Genomic DNA, 7,935 nt, shown 5'->3' with positions numbered 1-7,935 from the left:
TTGTAAAATGTCTTTTGAACTGATTACTTTGAGATTTTACCATGGTGGACTTTTAAAGGGTAAGGGTAAAGAAAGATATGTTGGGGGAGAGGTTACTGATATTTATAATATGAACATAGATAAATTTTCCTACTTTGAATTGATGGATTGTGTGAGAGATTTAGGCTATGACCCCGGGAGATGCTTACTTTATGCTAGATTGCCTAAAAGCTTACCCTTGATACCAATAACATCAGATAGGGATACAATGGGAATTGCAGCATGTTTGGGGCATGTGGATATTTTGGAGGCATTTGTATGCCACATGGTTGAAGAGCCTCAATTGATCCCACTCTAATTAGAATATACAACCCATGTGTGGAGGGAGGGGGGGGGGGGGGGGGGGGGGGGAGTGGAGTATCTTTTGAAAAAGGGGGTAGTGAGGGAACATCTCATGTGGGAGATATGCAAAATGCAGCTTTTGATGAGGCTGTCCAAACTAATAATCCTCCCACTTCTCCTTTTATCTAAGAAAATACAACTCCACCCCAACAACCTACTACTCCTCCAATCCATTCCCCCATTCCAACTAGTCCTACTACAGCCCCTAATTATCCAAGTCCTGCCATTGTACTGCCTACCACTGCTGATTCTTCACAAAACAGAACTGGAATTGATAATGATGAGTGTGATAGGGATGAATTAGGATCAGATCTAGAAGGATTTGTTCAAGAAGAAGGAGTAGAAGTTAGTGGGAGTGATATAGATAAGGAGCTAAGGGCTTTTAGAGAGGAAAAGAAAGATAGAAAGAAGAAAAGAAGGAAGAGGGGCGAAAGACCTCATGTTCCTGCACATGTTAAGTTAGGAACAGGAAGAAAAGGGGCAGATGTGGGGTTTGATGACTCAGAAGGTGGTACTAGAGATGGTTTAGAAGGCAAGTTGGCTGGAGATGAGCCATATTACCCTTCTGATGAAGCTGCTAGCTTTGAGATTGATCTAGATGACTGCACTGATAATGATGGAGAAGTGGTTGAACAAAGACAAAAAGCAACAAGAAGGAAGGTAAAAACAGGAATTGTGTTTGATAAAACTTGCAAGAAGGTTACATGGGAAACAGGTCTACAGTTTGAGTGAGTTCATGATTTTAGGGCTGCTGTTACTAAGTATGCAGTTGCTGAACATGTTGCTATTGAAAAGTATGTTAATGAACCTTAAGGGTAAGGGTTAGGTGTGTAAAGGGTTGTCCTTGGCTTTTATTTGCCAGTTTTGACACTAGGACTTACAATTTTGTGGTGAAGAACTACAATCCAATTCACAAATGTGACCCTACAAATAGAAACAAAATTTGCAACTCTAAATTTTTAGCCAGTCACTATAATGAGAGGATAAAGGAACAACCAAGCATTAGAATTTTTTAGTTCCAACAACTTATTAAAAAGGAGTTGGATCTTTATGTTGGGAGGACTGTATGTAGGAGAGCAAAAACAAGGTGTTTTCAGAGATGATGGGTGACCATATGAAGGAGTTTGGCAGAATTTTAGATTACAAAGATGAGTTGCTAAGGTCTAATCCAGGTAGTATATGTGTAGTGAGGCTTAGTGAAGAGACAATTAAAGGAAGAAAATTTGTAGGCTTCTACATATGTTTTGATGCAATGAAGAAGTCATACTTGGCAGGATGTAGGAAATGTATTGGTTTGGATGGTTCTTTTTTAAAGGGAATTTTAAAAGGTCAGCTGCTTGTTGCTGTTTGTAAAGATGGAAACAATCAGATGCTGCCACTTGTTTGGGCAGTAGTTGAGGTTGAAAATAAGCATAATTGGACATGGTTTATTAAAATTCTAAAGGAAGATCTCCAGCTGGGAGATGGGATAGACATGGCAGTTATAACAGATATGCAAAAGGTAATATGAAGTGTTTAATTACATCATATTCATAATTGTTTCTTACTATTTATTTTTTGTTTAATAACAACCAGCTTTTTTATTATTCATAGGGTCTTGAAGGTGCCATAAAGGAGCAGCAGCCAAATGTTGAGCATAGGATGTGTGCTAGGCATGTGTTGGCAAATTGGTCCAATACAGAGGTCTTGAGAGAAGAGTTTTTGGAGGTGTGCAAGGTCCACATTTGAGGTTGAGTTGCACGATAACCTTGACTACATGAAAACATTAGGAGAGGCTTGTCTTGGTAAGTTGATGTACTACAATCCAGAAAGATGGATTAAGCTTTACTTCAAATATACCACACAAGTTGATAGTGTAGATAATAACATGGCTGAGTGTTTTAACTCTTGGATATTGGCTGCAACACACAAAAGTATAATTACAATGCTTGAGGAGATAAAGGGTGAAAATGATAAAGAGAGTAGGACAAATGAGGGAGTTTTGTAACAATTGGATATGTAATGTTTCTCCAATGGTAATGACGTTACTAGGAGACAACACAAAGAAATCCATGAAGTGTAGTATTGAATGGAATTCTGATAAAGGGTATGAGGTGCTTCATGGACAGTATAGGCATATTGTGGATCTGCCTAGGCAAACTTATACATATAGAGCATGGATGTTGAAGAGCATACCATGTCCTCATGCAATAGCAGCTCTTCACCATAGGAAGCTTAACCTAGTGGACTACATTTCTCATTGGTATAAAAGAGAAACATACATGAAGATATACAACCACTTCATTCAGCCAGTTCTGAATATGAAGATGTGGCCAGAATCAACAAATCCTTTTGTTATACCACCTGAAGTAAGGAAGTTGCTTGGCAGACCTAAGAAAGTAAGGAGGAAAGAAACTGCAGAAAATAAGAAAGCAGGAAAATTATCCAAGAAGGGAATTGAGATGACATGCAGCAAACGTCATACCAAGGGTCACAACAAAAGGAGATGTTTTAGAGAGCCTAATACTACTGGCCCAAATTCAAGTAACGCAGCTGCTGGCCCAAATTCAAGTAATGCAGCTGTTGGCTCAAATTCAAGTAATGTTGCTGCTACTGTCCCACATCCTATAACTGCTGCTGCTATCCCAAATTCAAGTAGTGCAGCTGCTCCAACTAGCAGAGGAAGGGGTAGGCCAAAAGGTTCAAAAAAGGTAAATCTACTTTATAATTCAATAATAAGTTATAAATTAATAGCTTCTAATGCTTTATTTTGTTTTGTAGAATGTTGGTATTAGCAGGCCAAGTATGGTTGGAATGAGGGTGCTGCATACACAAAGAGGGCAAACAGTCATTAATGTAAGTTGTTTATCACTCGGCTATCATTTTCTATTAACTCTTAGTTACTTACAAATATCATTAACTAGCCTTATTTCATTTATGTAGCCTGGGCTGCCAAGTGAAAGGTTTAGAACTGTTAAGTCTTTAGCAGTGGTAACTGGTGTTCTTGGACATAAGGCAACATGCGGTATGAAATGGAAGGGAAAAGAGGCTATGACCTCAAGGCAACTTGGAGAAATGAGGGGGAACATGTCCAAAGCTACACAATCGAGCCAAGAAAGTTCCACTACTCCACTATGACTGCATTCTGTTGGTGTTACTATTTCAACTTTGACTGCATTGTAAAAATTAACTTTGAAGGTTTTTGGTTAGGATTTTGGCTTGTCCTTGGCAGCTGAGACTGCTTAAGACTGTTTTTGGGTAGCTGTGACTGCATTTAGCTAGCCTTAGTGTTTTGTACTGAATTGGCATAGGTAGGGCAGTTGTGACTGCATTTAACTTTTTTAGTGTTTTGTACTGAATTGGCATAGGTAGGGCAGCTGTGATTACATTTAAGTTTTTTACTGTTTTGTACTGAATTGGCATATCTGATTAACTATCTTTTTGTGAATGAAAATGAATGGTCAACACTTTGAACGTATTGGCATATGTGTACTGACTAGTATTGAATGGTAGTGTAGTGAGTGGTTGTGGTGGTCTAACTTTGAACATATTGGCATTTGTGTATTGAATGGTATTGACTGGAATTGAATGGTAGTGTATTAACGGGTATTGAATATTAGTGACTGCTTAGTAAGCAGTTAGGGACACTAAATGAATAACACATTATAAATAGGTCTAGCCATTATACCTAATTCACTCACAACTAATTATTCATTCTCCAACTTTCACTCAAAACTCTTTCACTCAAACTCTCATTCATTATACCCTTCATTCTAAACGAGTCTTCAGTCCAAAATATTGACATACTTCGAGAAAACGTTAACGAGATCGTACGTTGAAAATGATGACTTCATACGTGTTAATTTCATAATGACGAGATCATTTTTTATTTTCAATTGTTTTAGTTTTAGTACTAACATGTATTTTTTGCAGATCCTTCCTAATAACGTTTTGAAATTTCTTCCAAATTTTGACCACGAAACTGTTGTTCTCTACAACCATCACGCGTACCATATGAAGTACAAAGTTGGTGCATATACGCGCCTATCTCAAGGATGGAAACAATTTATTGATGCTAACGGATTGAGGGCAGGGAATGTGTTGTGTTTCCAAGCCTGTCAAGGTAGGAACCATGTAGTCTTCAGTGTTAAGAAAAAGAGGGAGATCATAGTGTTAGATTAGATCTCCATGTTTGTCACTTTTAAAGTTTATGTATGAAATTTTTGTCAGCTTGTAATTTATTTATGTTTTATTTCCGAATTTCTTTAATTTTCACTTTCCGAATTTTGATACATACTTGGCAATACAAAAAATTAAGGGTTTCAAAAATCAAACTAAACCAAACATTAACAATACCACCAAGAAGTTCTAATAAACATTACCAATAGCCCAAGAAGTTCTAATTAACATTAACAATACCGCCAAGAAGTTCTAATAAACATTACCACTAGCCCCAAGAAGTTCTAATTAACATTACAAATACCACCAACAAGTTCTAATAAAGACTTAACAAGTACACTAACCTCTTATGGCAACTTCATATAATAACCTCTTAAGTACATGCTTTGAAACACAAAACTTAAAACTAAAATGCCAATACACAACAAGGCAATCCAAAGTATTGTCTTCCTTTTGTTGGACTTGGCCAGCTTGCTCTTCCACTTCTTCTCCTTTTCTTTCATCTTCTTAATTTGTTCTCCAAAATTATCCATTTCAATCTCTATGCTTTGCATATCAATTTTGTTTTCTACAGATTTTGTAGACATAGTAGGCTTGTCATCAACTTTTGCGGAAGCTTCAAATGATGCTTCAAGTTCACCAATTCTTCTCACTAGTTTAGGAATCACAAATTTGGATCTTGGATCAATCTCATCATCTTTCCAGCGATAAAAATCACATGATCTAGCACCCTACAATCAATCAAATATAGGTAAAAGGCATAAAACTTCCAACTAGAAAAGTTAAATTCTTGATGAAAAATCACTTACACCATAGTATAGACAACTCCAATATCTTCTACCCGGGTTCCTTGGGGTCCAAGAGGTCATCAAAGGCAATAAAAACCCATGATTGCATCGCACTTCAGAAAGCTCATGATCATCTTCCTCCTTACAAATTTTAGAGAAGCCAAATCTAGCCATTATGGAACCTTCATTACCCGAAATCCAAAGGCATAAACGAAGCTAGTCACACACAGAAAAAACAACAGAAAAACACAGGAACTAATACAAAAAAATGAAAAAAACATACATTAACAAATCGATAAAAACAGATCCTACAGGAGAACAAGAAGCTTTACAATGTAGAATAAGAAGTTTTACAATGGAAAACAAAAGGGAAAATTAGTTGGAGAGGAACTAATAAAAAATGGAGACAAAAATTACCTTTGCTTCAAATTGGGGCAGATTTCGCGAATTTGGGAGACAAAAATTAGGGTTCTTAATATTTGATGGATTGGGTATATTTGATGTGTGGGTAATGGTAATATGACCGTTTAAGTGGAGGGATTCAGATTTAAATGATTTTTCCTTTTTTTTTTAGTTTAATGCGTAATAAATAACTGCTCACGCACACAAAAAAGTCGGCACACACCCGCTTGGGTTTGAGTGTCCGGAGGGATAATTAATAACACTTTTTGATATATTAGGTGTGTAATAGGTCACCACTAAATTTTAAGTGTGAAAATGACTTTTGGGATATAGTTTAAGGATCAATTTATGACTTTTGCCTAATTTTTTTGTTCGTAATTTGACACTTAAAAAGTTTTTTTTTTTTTGAAAATATTAATTAAATACAAATTACTAATAAAAGCATTTCTCAAATAATTTAACCAAACACGAAATATTTTTCTGCAAAAGCACTTCCAATAAAAGTACTCCGTAGTTAAATAAGTCGATTTCGTCAAAGAAAACTGGAAAAAGAGGAGGTACCTCACTGATATAGTAGTATATTGTCACAATCCGTCAAAACTTATTTATATCAGTGTACTAGATGGCCTATGCCCGTGCTGTGCACGGCCCAAACACTTTGGATTATAATGTATCTATGTATATGTAGTTGTGTTTAGATAGTGATAATATATATATATATATATATATATATATATATATATATATATATATATATATATATATATATATATATTATGTTCAAAATACGATTAATATAACATTGTAGTTTGTGCTTCGTATTTAAAATTTTATTGTATTCATGTTTACTACGAAAATTTATTAATCCTTTTTAAAAGAGAAGACTTGTTTAAAAGAAAACTATTTTTCTCTCTTTGAGATAAAACAATAGCAATATTTAAGCATCAGTTGATATTTTCAATTTTAATTCAATTAATTTAAAGGTGTAAAATATTACTTATTATTTTTATCAAATTTTGATTTGGATAATTCTAATTCTAATTATTAAATTAATTTTACATGTTTAAAACGAAACAAAGTAGAAATTGATTTTCTATTTAAACGAAGAAATGTTATTTTTAATTTTTGTTAAATATTCTCGGTTTCGCTCATTTTACTTGTCATGTTGTCTTTTGCATGATTTTTTAAGGAAACGTGAATTAGAATTATAATTTGACTAATTTACCTTATTCATTATTTAATCTTCATTTGATATTAGTCTCTTTTTACATTTATTAGAGTAAGAATAAAAATAAAAAAGTAATTAAATTTCTATCTTATTTTAAAATATAAATATTTTATGTATATTTATTTGAGTAAACATAACAAATAAATGACATGGCGGAATAGCAAATACAACAATTAAATATTTTGAAGAAATGTAATAATATGGGGTCCATGTTTTTTGCTATGCAATAATTTCATTTGCTCCCACTAATGGGTTAATACGCATGCGGCAATGAATCCACTATTATTGACTTGATGGGGATACTTTGGGATTTACATGAATATTGTTTGATTTTTTTAATATATGGGGTGCATGTTTTTTTTTTTTTTGACATTGTTTTTTTTTTTAATATGGGTTTCACTTTTTTTTTTTCATGAGTTTGGAGAGGGTGGGGTCTGCTTTTTTTTTAAAAAACTATTGCTTGGCGTTTTAAGTATGGGGTCCACCTTTTTTTTTTTTTAAGAGTGACTGACGATGAAACATGGGTAACCGATGCTTCTATATAGTAGAAAAATAGAAATATAATAAAGTATTTCTATCTACTTTTTTGAAGAGTTGGTAATATAAATTATACAATATCATTTTTTTGCCCTTAAATAAAAAAGTGGGACCAAACACGGACGACGATCTAACCTCTATAAACCGGCTCTTCTATATAGTAACTAGATGGCTTATGCCCGTGCTGCGCACGGGCCCAACACTTCGTATTATAGTGTATCTATGTATATGTAGTTCTGCTTAGATAATGATAATATATATATATATATATATATATATATATATTATGTTCTATGTTCAAAATACGATTAATATAACATTGCAGTTTGTGCTCCGTATCTAAAACTTTATTTTATTCGTGTTTGCTACAAAAATTTATTAATACTTTTTAAAACAGAAGACTTGTTTAAAAGAAAACTATTTTCCTCTGTTTGAGATAAA

This window comes from Lycium barbarum, chromosome 9 (assembly GCF_019175385.1).
Source record: "Lycium barbarum isolate Lr01 chromosome 9, ASM1917538v2, whole genome shotgun sequence".
Taxonomy (NCBI): Eukaryota; Viridiplantae; Streptophyta; class Magnoliopsida; order Solanales; family Solanaceae; genus Lycium; species Lycium barbarum.
Note: the sequence above shows the minus strand (reverse complement) of the source record.